Here is a 12,352-nt window from a genome sequence, read left to right on the forward strand (position 1 = left end):
TTGGGGAATAAAAGAAAGTTAAAGCCAACCAAGACCTTTTTTCACAAAGCTGTGCAACAACATCTCTACTGTATTTGCGTCTCGGTTCGCTTTTTGGTGCTTTTTCGTTTTTTTTTTTTTTATCAAAACGGAACATGTGTGAGAGAAGAGAGGCGAATGTTTTGTAGGCAGGTATGCCTCCTTTGCAGATAATGTCATGCAAACAAAATAAGATACAATATGCAGCCGTTTGTTGCCAAGCAGCAAGGCATTAACAAATGCTTTAAAAAGTAAAGTCCCTGCTGCAGCAGAGAGAGGGTCTTTCATAGTGGGCTGGTCCTGCTTGTTAATATTTCAGGGCATCATGTTACCATTAAAATGAACAATAAAAAGTTTTAATAATTTCTGGTGATTTTAAAACATACGATTGTTGTTTTTAAAAAGTTTGGATTCTTTGATTCTCTCCATCAACACAGGCTCTTTTTAAGTTCAAGGAATAAAGTAGCTTCCTTATCTCCCTGTTATCTCTGTCTCTGCAGACTAAACTGGCAGATGTTGTCCTTTTACTTTGTCTTTTTACAATCTCGGGTTGCTGTTGTAGTGCTGACATGGTGGAGTGTGTGGAGAATATAAAAGAATAGAGATTGACTTCTGTATATTATTCTTTGAAGAGTTGAGAACAAGCAGTTTTCCTGTGAATGTTCCCATGACTTTAAGGGATGTCATATAGTGGGGTTACACATGGTTTGCATGGAGCATTGGTGTAAAGGATGTTCTGTTTTAGTGCTGCTACCTCCTGGTGTTCACCAGTTCTGTAAAATATTGCTGCTGGTGTTTTTTTTTCTTCTTCCTGTCGACTGTGGGATCCACCTATAAGGTGTGAGGTGAGCATAGAGCCACAACTGGGGGAAAAAAGGGGGTTAAACTTAGTTTCATGCTTAGGTTTTCACATCATTTGTATCTCTTTTGTCCACCTTTTTGACATGTTAAAACCAAAGACTTATTGGGTTTTTATGTAAAAGATCAAGGAACAGGATCTCTTGCTTTTATTTTGTTCCTAAAACAAAAGCAAAACCTAAAAGTCTTAAAGATGTGGTTGTATTCGCATTACTGTGATACCCCTAAATAAACAAAACAGTTCTAACAGTTACCCTCAGAAGTCACCTAATTAGAAAATGTGCATAATTGGGACATCTTGATTGTCCTGTAAAGGCTTTAGCAGTTTGTTAAAGAATATTACAGATAATCAGCATCATGAAGACAGAGAAAATCAGCAGAGGAAGAAAAAACTACAGTTAAATGAAATCTAAATTACAATCATTTTTGCCACAAGCTATAAAGCATGCAGGTAGGTTTGATGGGAGCATCAGAAGCCTTGGAGCTAAATTGAAATGCTATCTGTCCAGATGTACCGGTACCAGCCCAGATGATTGTGGCATTTCAGATGTTTCATAAAAGCCATTAAAGAGGTGAGATCTGGGCAAAAATTGTCCCTCCAGCAGGACATTAAATCTAACTTTACATCCAGCGAAATCCTGATATGTTACAGCTGTTTTCCCTTTTGAGTTTGGATTTAAAAGAAAGTTTAATCTTTTAGATTCACATTGAGTTAAAATTTAAGTTCTTTCAATTTATAAGCTTCCTAAAAAAAGTATTCTTTTAAAATCCAATAAAGGCTCATGAGGTGTGAACACTGTTCAATATATGGGGAAGAATGCAAAGGAAACAAGTTGGTGTTCAGATGCATGGCTGGATGTTTCTCTTTCTTTTAGTCGAGCTTCATTAAAGCGGTTAAGAGCTGTTAGATTTCCCAGCATCATTAATTATTTTTTCTTGTTTAATAAACTAATCTAGGCCTCTCTTATCTGTCTGTTAAAAAGTAAATTTTTGCTTTTAAGACTTATTTGCAGATGTTCATGCCCACAATGCTGCATCTAAAGGAACATTTGTCCTGTACTGCCATCTGCTGGTGTAGATAAATATTCCACTGTGTACAGTTACACAGGCATATTGACCTAAAAAATGGATTTCATTTAGTGTTTTTATATAAAAAAGACAAAAGCAGCTGTTGTCACGTTACACTTTACAAGAAAAACAACCCCAGTTTATTTTTAATCGCATTCATTTAATATAATTCATCCCAATCTGATGTTAAATTCAGAGCCTGTCATGTATATATTGTTGAGTTTGGTCCAATATACAACACAATAAAGTCTAAATGTATATTTTATTAGAAGAAAATAACATTTCCTCTCAGGAAGCTTGACTAAAGGAGCTTGTAGCAGCAGCAGTAAAGATGAATTATTCCTTTTTAACAAGACAAATCCCCCAGCAGTAAAAGGCTTTATTTAACAGATCATTGAGTGGTGATGAGGAGGAGGACAGTCATTTTAAAAGTCATAGGATTGTCAGTTCTGGGTGACATACTATAGAATAAATAACCATAATATTAAAGGTCTACCAATATCCTTGTCCAAGAAGAAATCACAATACAATAACATACTGAACCTGTAGAACCTCCTCCTCAACTTAGATGCTATCCAACTGTTTAATACTTAATGTTACGAAATGATAGCATCAAATCTTACCTTAAATTTTTCTTATAAATTCACACATCTCTACCTATTTCTGTTTTTAATGTGGTTAATGATTACTGGACTTTTCAATGAGACGCTGAACTTCTGGAAGAATCTGGGGCTAGAGGTGTCAGCATGCAGCAATAAACTTTATATCCCTCTGAAAGATTATAAAGTAAGTACTGCTGGAGGTTTGCAAATGTGTAATGTAGTTAAAGATTACATATTACCATTGTGCATGTTATACTGAAAGCCACCCGGGATGTTCAGGCTTTGACAGTCAATGAAGGTCACTGACCTGGACACATGAGAGGCATTTAGTTTGCAGTGATTAGAGCTTTGTGCTTTATTCTCCATACATGCATTTACACAGTAATGAACTAAATGGTAGTTAGAATCTGTTAGCAGAGCAGTAATTCAGGGTAAAGTTATCACTTGGATAAAGAGAGTTTTTGTATTCTCCTAGATTAATGTTTTATCTTCCCTCTGTATTATCATGTGTTCTGTATAAATATGCCCACCAGCTTATGTTCTGATATCATTTTTTAATGGTTACTTTTATATATTCACATTCCTTAACAGACTGAAGTAGCAAAATAATTCTCTGGCTTTTTACAATCTGTGTTTCTGGAAAACCGAGGTCATAGAGGAACAGCTTGGATTTACTTTACATTTCTATCCCTTAAATGTATCTCCAGGTACAGCATGTACATAAAACTGAGCTCTTTTTATGATTTCATTCATTGTGTGGATTTTTTGTATTTTTTTTGTTGGACTGTGGGTCTCTTATTGCCATAAGAGAATACATATTGCATGACATATTTCTAATGCACCATTAGATTGAAAAATACAGTCAAAAAGCATGTGAACGTTTTTCCCTTTCTTTTTACACAACAACTAACTTCGTAGCTGCTTTTGATGTTAATGGGACTGATTGCAGCAATAACTGTTGCAAAATTGAATTGCAGTGTTTAAAAAAACCTTCTCTTTGTATGATTGGATCCCATCAATGTATGTCATTTTAGTGTATTAGTTAGTTAAACAAGGACAGTGTACAGTACAAAATAAAGAGTGAGTTGAATTGCATTATTAAATTTTCACATCTTGTCTATACTTGTTTGGCCACTGGCTTTGTTTCAATTACTAATTTGTATGTTCTCTTTCACATGTTACAGTGTAACTTTTATGTTATTTGATTGGATTATATATCTTTTATTTTTTTTATTCAATCTTGAGCCCCTATAGGTCTAAATAACTTTAAAAATATGTAAGAATTTGTGTATCTGTAATTGTTGATGATTGACTTACTTTATGATTAGCTCCAAGTTTTCTTATAAGCTTCTAAGGGAAAATAAATAGCAAAAAGAAAATAATTGATTTATATTTATTAAGAAACTTCAGTTTGAACTTTAGGCGCACAGAAAACAGTATTAATAAGTATAAAAATATCTCTGCAGTTGGTAAATGTTAAGTTTTGTCACCATATTTTGCATATTTTCATCAATGATTCAGTTGAAAGAACAGATTCTGTATTAGAGATAAAATGCTAAATACTTTGATTCTTCACAGACTGAATCATGTGTTGAGCAGTGAATATGCATGAAAGCAGCAGGGGTGTTATTGGCCTATGGGTTTGAATAAAAGCACATTAGCATGGTCAGTCATATTTATCTTGGTAAGGATTTGGGGGAAAAAAATAAAAATGAGAAGAAATCCAAACTTTTTCTTTAGAAAATGTATTCTGTGACAACCAAACTCTCAGTCAAAGATAAAGAAGTTTTACAACATCATTGGTATTTTCCCAGGAAAGCATCTTGTAATATTTAATGGTTTTACAGCATACAGGGAGAGTTCTGCTGGACTGTCTTTCTCTTTTTCCAGAATCCTAGCTTGTCTCGTTTGCTTAGGTTTGTGAAATATATATACCGGTATATATATATATTTTTTTTTTCTGGATCGTGTGTTTTTCTACAATCTTTCTGCTGAAAAAAACAATAGCTTTTAAGTTTTTTTGATTGATTCTTATGCATTGTCATTAAATTATCTAGGTTTATAGAGCTAACCATATCACGCTTTCTGACAAGGATCACGGGGCCGTTAGAATATAAAACTTTAAAGATCCTTTGCCATTCTTCACAACTGCATGACCTTCTGTTTAGATGTTAATCCTTTGTAAACTAAACACTTTTAGTTTTTATTGCAATTCTTTTTAATCTCAACTGATCGACTGTAATCTTGTACTTAAAATCAGATGTTAAAATAAATATAGATTCTAATTTGAACACTGAATCATCAATTTGTCTAAATTTTTATATGACGCTAAATAGAGACAAAAAGCATTCAAGAAATGCAACAAAATGTTTAATCTCAAAACACTTATTTTATTGAGGTAGTTCTTGCTCAAACATGACTCAGTAAATTAGCTAAAACATCTAGTTATGAGTAGGCTTCCCTTTTTTAATTACATCTAATTAGATCTAATTGGTTGAAGGTCCCCTTATTGCCCAGCTGCTGGCCCCTTCTTTGCAATAAGCATAAAAATGTATCCACATATTTTTTTAGAACAATTGTTTTAATCGTTTAGATATTTCAAATTCAGATATATATTGCAAAATTGCTTTAATTGTTTAGTTTTTCTGTTATAATTTAGTCAGGAAATTACATCACATTTTGCATTATCTACATACGTAGCTTACAATGTCAAGAATTATACTCAGATTAACCAAACCACTGAACACAAGTTTGACTTTTTTTCCTTTCTTTAATTACCTTCATTTTCTACAGATGCTAAAGAGCCTCAAATCCACAAAATCAGAAATAAGTCCTTGAATTTATTCAGTCTGTCCAGTACATCCTTGCTTTTACATAGAGCATGTTTCACACACCCAGCCACTAAATAGTATTAGCTCACTTCTAATGATATCTAATGGTATCCTCAGTACAAGATGCATTATGTATTAACCAACATTTATTTTACAGCAGTTGTCAGGTTTACCAACAGTTGTTGCCATGTAATTAAAGATGTTTCAGAGATGTTTTCACCAGCTGACTTGATAAAGGCTGAATTTTATTGCATATGTCAGTTTAGCATTATGAGACTGCAGTAAAAAAATATATAAACATTTAAGGATTTTTAGTCATCTCTACAAGAGCGCCAATAAACACGACATGCACGGCATATGAAAGCAATTCCCTAAACATGCAGATAAGCAGGGGCGGATCAAGCTTCCATGGGGCCCTAAGCAGAATCATTTTGGGCCCTCTGTTTCTACCAATAATATACACAGTTCCAGTCAACTAACCAGGCCAGATTGATAAGTGTAGAACTGAGTTTAGTTCTATGTTATCAATAAGGGATGGCTGCCATTCAGTCTGTCCGTAAAAAAGGAGGGACGTTTAGAACAATACTTCAAACTGATTGGGTGATGTGCCAGTTAGTACAATTTAAGCCAATCATTGACACGATAATCCAAATAGGACTTGTCTGCAGCTTCTTGAGTGTTTTCACAACTAGCGGAGCAAGCTGATAAATCAAACTTTTTCCAAATCCTGTCAGAAGAAACAATCAGACATCTTTCCCATCTATAAATGCACAAAGTGCTTCTCTTTGCTCCTTTTTAAATGAGAAATTGTCGCTATTTTAGCTAAAACTGAGTCAATGGTGGTATCGAGAACTGACTCTTCCAGCGTAGCAATGTTTGTAATGCCCTTCTGACTGTCATCATTCCTAAATGTCCCACCCCAAAAAACCCTGCTGGCATGTCATTGGTCCGACTCGCTGGTTGTTACGAGACGGACGTATAAGCAGGAGTCCATCTTTCAAGATGGATTTGTTGTAAGACTGAAAACTCTGATCTCATATGAATATGAAGATCATTCACACACTTACTAATAACTTTTTGCAGCTCTGTTTAGAGACTTCTATTATTAAACCTCGGTTAGTTTAACTAAAGGAATTAAAATCAACTAATATGCAGTTAATTTACAGTAAACATTTAATGTGTTATATATGTTTTTAGAATAAAAATGTAAAAAAAAAAACTGACACTACTGATTCAAGTAAACAATTTTCAACATATCAAGCATGTTCTTACAAAATGGAAATAAAAGTCACCTGAATAATAATAATAATTAGCCCTAAAATCTATGGAAATGAATGTATACGCTAAACTATTTAAAAACAAAAGCTGCATTTAGCGACATATATGACCTTTTTATTTAACACTTTTCTTTTTTAGCAGTCTACTCAATCCTTCAAAGCTAAACTTCCCAGCTTGTCTGTTTGCAAAATCACTGACATTGTAAGAGATCTGACAGATGACATCTTAAATTAATGACATCTTCTACCAGAGAAGATCTCCACTAATTCTGTTGTTATTTTGAGCATCATTGTAGATTCAGCAGTCATGGGGAAGGTGCAGGCCATCAGTTGCCCAAAAATTTCTGTAAAACTCAGATCTAATTTAAAGAGAGGTAAATACAATAATAAGGTAAACTGTGCTTTAAGATACATGGAATGCTTTTCACCTTTGGAAGCCAAGGAACCCTCGTCACTATCAGACTAATAATGTATAAATCATAAGACAAACTTAAGTTTGGAGATTAGACATTTTGCGATGTAAAAATGCATAATTGTATTATGATATTCTGTGTTTTCTTACTAGATGTATATAGAAATAATTAGACAAGCATAAAACAAGACTTAAAAGCTGCATTGGGTTCCAAACGGTCCTTGGCCTTGCACATAAGCATTAGTTTAAAATAACTTTAAGAAAAAAAGGAGAAGGAAATGGAGAAGGAAGCACATCTCCCTGGCTTCCACCTTTCCCCTTCTTCTCTATTCAGTCAGTGCTCAAGAGAAAGTATTTGTTCTCTCTATCTGTGTCCTCTTCCTTAAACTGACAATGAGTAACTCTTCAGTGTCAACAGGATCTTTTAAGGGCATCTATTGAGTGAAACAATGTGTGCCACTTAGCAACATAGGGTAGGGCCACACTAAAGCGATTAGATTAAACGTAGAATAAAAAGTTGAACTCCCAATAGTACTTAAAATTGAATATTAAAAGTGTTACAAACACTCCTCCTTTGGAGAAAAAGGGTTACAGGCACTTTTGTTTTGTTATTCCTTAGATGACCACCAGAAAGCAGCGAGGAGTTGTGACTCACCTCTGCTTTGGAGATAAGGCCCATTTTAACACATTTATATGTAGCTACCTTGTTTAACCCACTGTCATGTGTTTTTAGTGGCATAAAGTGATAAGTTTCATAACCCTGCCATTTTACACAGGCTCTACTCTAATATACTGAGTTGCCTCCCAGAACTTCCTTGGAAAATTTACATGTCCTTTATTAGTTGAAACATTTAATGGTATTTTACTTATCATATAATCATTTTCTGATATATTGTATTTTCATAACTTCGATAAATGGAGACCTTTTTCACAATTCCTCAGTTAAACACTGCAAAGTATTTCATAAGAATTAAATGTGACCAACCAACTAAAGGTAATCTATAAGTTAAGTGGAAGGTTTTTTATTTTTAAAAAATTAACATTTCAAGGTAATCTATAAAAGTAAAATGTAAGGATTTTTTGAAATGTACTTATCAAACACTGGGAACTCTGTGTTATGCATATGAATTCAGACCCCTATCATTTATAAATTCTTGCTCCAGGTTAAGTGGTTTTATGCAAATAGGTCTGGATTTGGACTTTTAGCTAACTCGGGGTCAGTAATGCAGATGTAGACTAAATAGATCCGTTTTTTTTTTTTCATTCATTCACTGCTATTTTTCATTCCTCCATGGAGGCCAGATTTATAAATTACATGACTAAAAGCTGATATGAAGATCAACAGGTTCCCTGATCCTACACCTTTCTGGCCAAGTGTTTGATTGTGGGTTGACCAAAAAAAACAACATTTTGGTAGGTCTGTAATTGTGCTGCACTTTTCCCTCTTTTAAATAAAGTTCTATGAGTGTCAGGTTGTGTGGAGATTTTAGAGGACGCAAATGCAGAGATGGAAGCTGAGGTGTTTTCTTGCAATTTAAAAAGCAGTAGTGGCAACAGAAGCGCAAATCCAAAAATAACTGACTAAGAAACGTAAGAACAAGAACAAAGGGGAACACGTGGGTTGAGGAGGGAATGAAGAGAATCCAGCAAACAGTAACTGCAGAGAAGGAGTTTAAACGGCACACAGAACAAAGAATGGAGTAATCAACAGATTGGGAGCAGGTATGGACAGAAGGATATAGAAGGGGGCCAGGGGACAGGAGACTACCACAAGGGGGCAACAGGGAGTAAACAAGAAATACAGAACCAAAAAGTGCAGAATCATGACAATGAGATGTAAAAAGCTTTGGGTGTTAATTTGGAACCTGTTTTTAAACTCCAAATTTTCATTCCTATTCTGTCTGGTATGTTGTTCATGATGATGCTTTTCAGTCTCTAATGTTTTCTAACAAACATCTCAAGGCTTTAGTAACAACTAAATGAAATAAAAAGAGGGGGACTGTTTTATTTACACAGGAGACCATTATTTTAACTCTATATTTTTTTTATATGATCCTTAGTTCAAGAGAAGCTGTATAAAGATCTGTGCCATGCTTTTAACCAATTTTTTTTATTTAGAAAAAAAATCACATCTCTGTTTTATTTTGTTTGACTTACATTCTAATTAAACACAACTTTGCATGACAAAAGGTGTAATAGTAACAATATTAAGAGGTACTGAATATCTGTTTAAGTCTTAACCACAGTTTATATGAGAATAACAGGGATTTTTAGTGTAAAATAAGTCCAACTGTTTCACAATTGTTTTTATTACTTGAACACTGCAACAGTATTCAGCAGATTTCTCTTTTTATTGTACCAGTCTTAGCAGGACAGGCAGAGATGTTGTATGTATCGATTCAAGCTGAAGACAATTTAAGTGCGTAATATGTATTAAAAGAAAGTAAAGAGCTGTGGCTTCCCAGCTGTGTAAACTGCTGGGAAGTCTTATTGAGGCTAAGTCAGCACACTAGTATGTAGAGAGAGGAAATACAAGTCCAGGAACAAATACAAAAATCCCTCTATCACTCAGTGCAAAATGTAAGATTTACAGAATAAGGAGGAGTTTATTAATCTCAGCTCCTGTGATTTAACATATAAACTCAAGAATGCTCTTAGATGTTATTTGTGATCACTAAGCTGGATAATGACATGTCAGTTTTTTTTGTTTGTTTTTATTTTGTTTTAATTCAGCATTGTGCAATGCAGAGGAAACGTCAGAAGGAAAATTTGCTTCACTGAAAGTCCATCCAGACAGCAAGTTGAAAAGGCAGCATGTTTACTCATCCTTCCTGCTAATCGTGTTCTCTTTCACTTCCAGCTCTCAGCCAGGCACATTCAGTCCTGTTGAAAAGACTCACTCACTTCCTTTGGGTCCCTCAGCTTTGCTTGATTCATCCGGGTTGATTAGAGGGGTATTTTAATGATGTACATCGAACCGTGAATCAATGCTAAATAAAAACGGTTTAAATTGAGCCTAATTAGATTCATGACTAACATGTATACAGTGGAATGTTGGCAGTCTGAGTCACAACTGGAGTAGGTGACAGTATGGAGGGGTTGCTTGGTGCCACAGCATCGATTGATATCCCAGCAGGTTATCTCAGTGGTTCCAAAACTATTGTCTAGGTAAACTAAAATAGGACTATTCCTACAGTGAGATGGATGGGAAAGTTCCACAGTATAATAGAAGGTACAAATATATAATTTCAAATAATTAATATATAAAATTCAAAACCTTGTTTTAGTGTAAGCCATAAAATTAATACATATAGTACAGAGTAAATTTTGAAGTGTTAAAGTAACACTTTAAGAGTGCATTTGGTCCTACTTGGAATTAGCGTTAAATTAGAACTCTACGTAGCGTATATTTTACTCCAGCTGTTGTTGTAATAACTCTAAAGGAGTCAATGTACATTGACACTGCATATTTAACACAGTGGAATTTACTATGTACAATCTATGTACATAGTAAAAAAAACTTTAACAGCTACAGAGTTTAATATAACTCTATTTAAGATAAAGTTTGGTCTCACTCCAAATGAGTGTAAAAATTACTCTATTGCTAGTGTAAATTTTCAATTAATTTCACTCATTTTATTGTCAAAATCCAGAAGATCTCTTAAAGACTGGTGGGTAATCAATACCATACAGAGTAAAAGTTACACTGCATGGCTGTTTATTTTCCACTGACTATTAACTCCAACGCTTGAGCAGAGTTACACTCAGTATAGTTGTAAATACTCTATTTAGAGTGAAATAGGTTCACTCTGAATTCTACACTCTAAACTTTTTGAGACAGAAATGTAAAGTTGGGGAACAACAAATAGAGAGGCCTTTGAAGCTCAGCCTCACCAAGGAATATATATATAAATTGTCTAGAAAATAGCTGCCTACCTAACTACACCAATATGTACAGTCAGAGTGATTATTTGATCTTTCTGTCAGAGCACTTCACTATCAATCTGCAGGTTTACTAGTGGTTCCTAGAATTTCTAAAAGTAGAATGGGAGTCAGATCTTTTAGTTATCAGGCTCCTCTCCTGTGGAACCAACTACCATTTTCAGTCCATGAGGCAGACACCCTGTCTACTTTTAAGGGTATAGGCTTCAAACTTTCCTTTTTGGTAAAAGCATATAGTTAGAGTGGTTTAGGTTATCCTGAACTATCTCTATAGTTATGCTGCTATAGGTTTAGACTTCTGGAGGACATAGCGACCCCTATTTCCTCATTCTGCTTCATTCTATCTCTATTCTCGCACCCTGCATAATCTGTTAGTTCAATCTCTAACATTATGCTCTCTCTGTAACGATCTTGGTTCTGTTGTTTTTTCTTTAAGTTTTCTGTTTCAAGTTTAGCCAGGTTTTTCATTGTTTTCTAGCTGTATTGGTGTGTCTGGATTCATTTAAGTTGCTTAGGTTTTTCTGTCTATCCTCTGCTGCCTCCTTGTGTTTTTTTCCCTTGGCTTCCTCGTCAGCTCTAATCACACCTGCTCCCTATCAGCTCATTAGCTCTACCTTTGTTCAGTCAGCCATAAATACACTCCCTCTGCAGTCCCTCTTTGCTGGTTCCTCGTCTTATCTTCTCTCACCCTGGCTCCTTGATGGTTTTCCCCTGATGTCTCTATGGTTCTGGTTTGTGTTTGATTTTATGTCGGATTTTTGGATTCCTGTTTTTGTTTAACATTTTTAAGTTGGATTTTTGGATACCTGTTTTTGTTGCCTTATCTCTCATTAAACCCTCCAAGAACTCCTCTGCCTCTCAGCTTCTGCTTTTGGGTCCAAACAAAAACCTCAAAACAAAATCTTGACACTCTCTGCTCTTTCTCATAGTAGCTTTGCCTCGTCTGTTCCTGTTTGGCTGTGACACCATCGTGGAAAGAAATATCAGCTGCTGCCACCAACACCTTTGTTTATGGATGTTGGAGATCTGCCTGTTTTTCCAGTGTAGTCCTGTTTCTCTGACTGTGACTGGCTGGATGTGCTCTCTTCATCCTCTGACATGGGAGTTGGCTCGGAGCTCGTCTGCCTGGCTGTGTGTTTACTGGACGGGGCTGCCTTTTGCAGCTGCTTTTTGTATCTCTGCTTCTGTCTCCTTGAACCCCAGTCGGCCTCAGCAGATGGCCGCTCACACTGAGCTTGGTTCTGCTGCAGGTTTCTTCCTGTTCAAAAGGAGTTTTTCCTCTCCACTGTCGCTTCAATCATGCTTAGTGTGAGGGATTGCATTCGAGTCAATGAGTCGATGCAA

The sequence above is a fragment of the Cyprinodon variegatus genome, unplaced genomic scaffold (assembly GCF_000732505.1).
Source record: "Cyprinodon variegatus isolate N-32 unplaced genomic scaffold, C_variegatus-1.0 Scaffold261, whole genome shotgun sequence".
Classification (NCBI taxonomy): domain Eukaryota; kingdom Metazoa; phylum Chordata; class Actinopteri; order Cyprinodontiformes; family Cyprinodontidae; genus Cyprinodon; species Cyprinodon variegatus.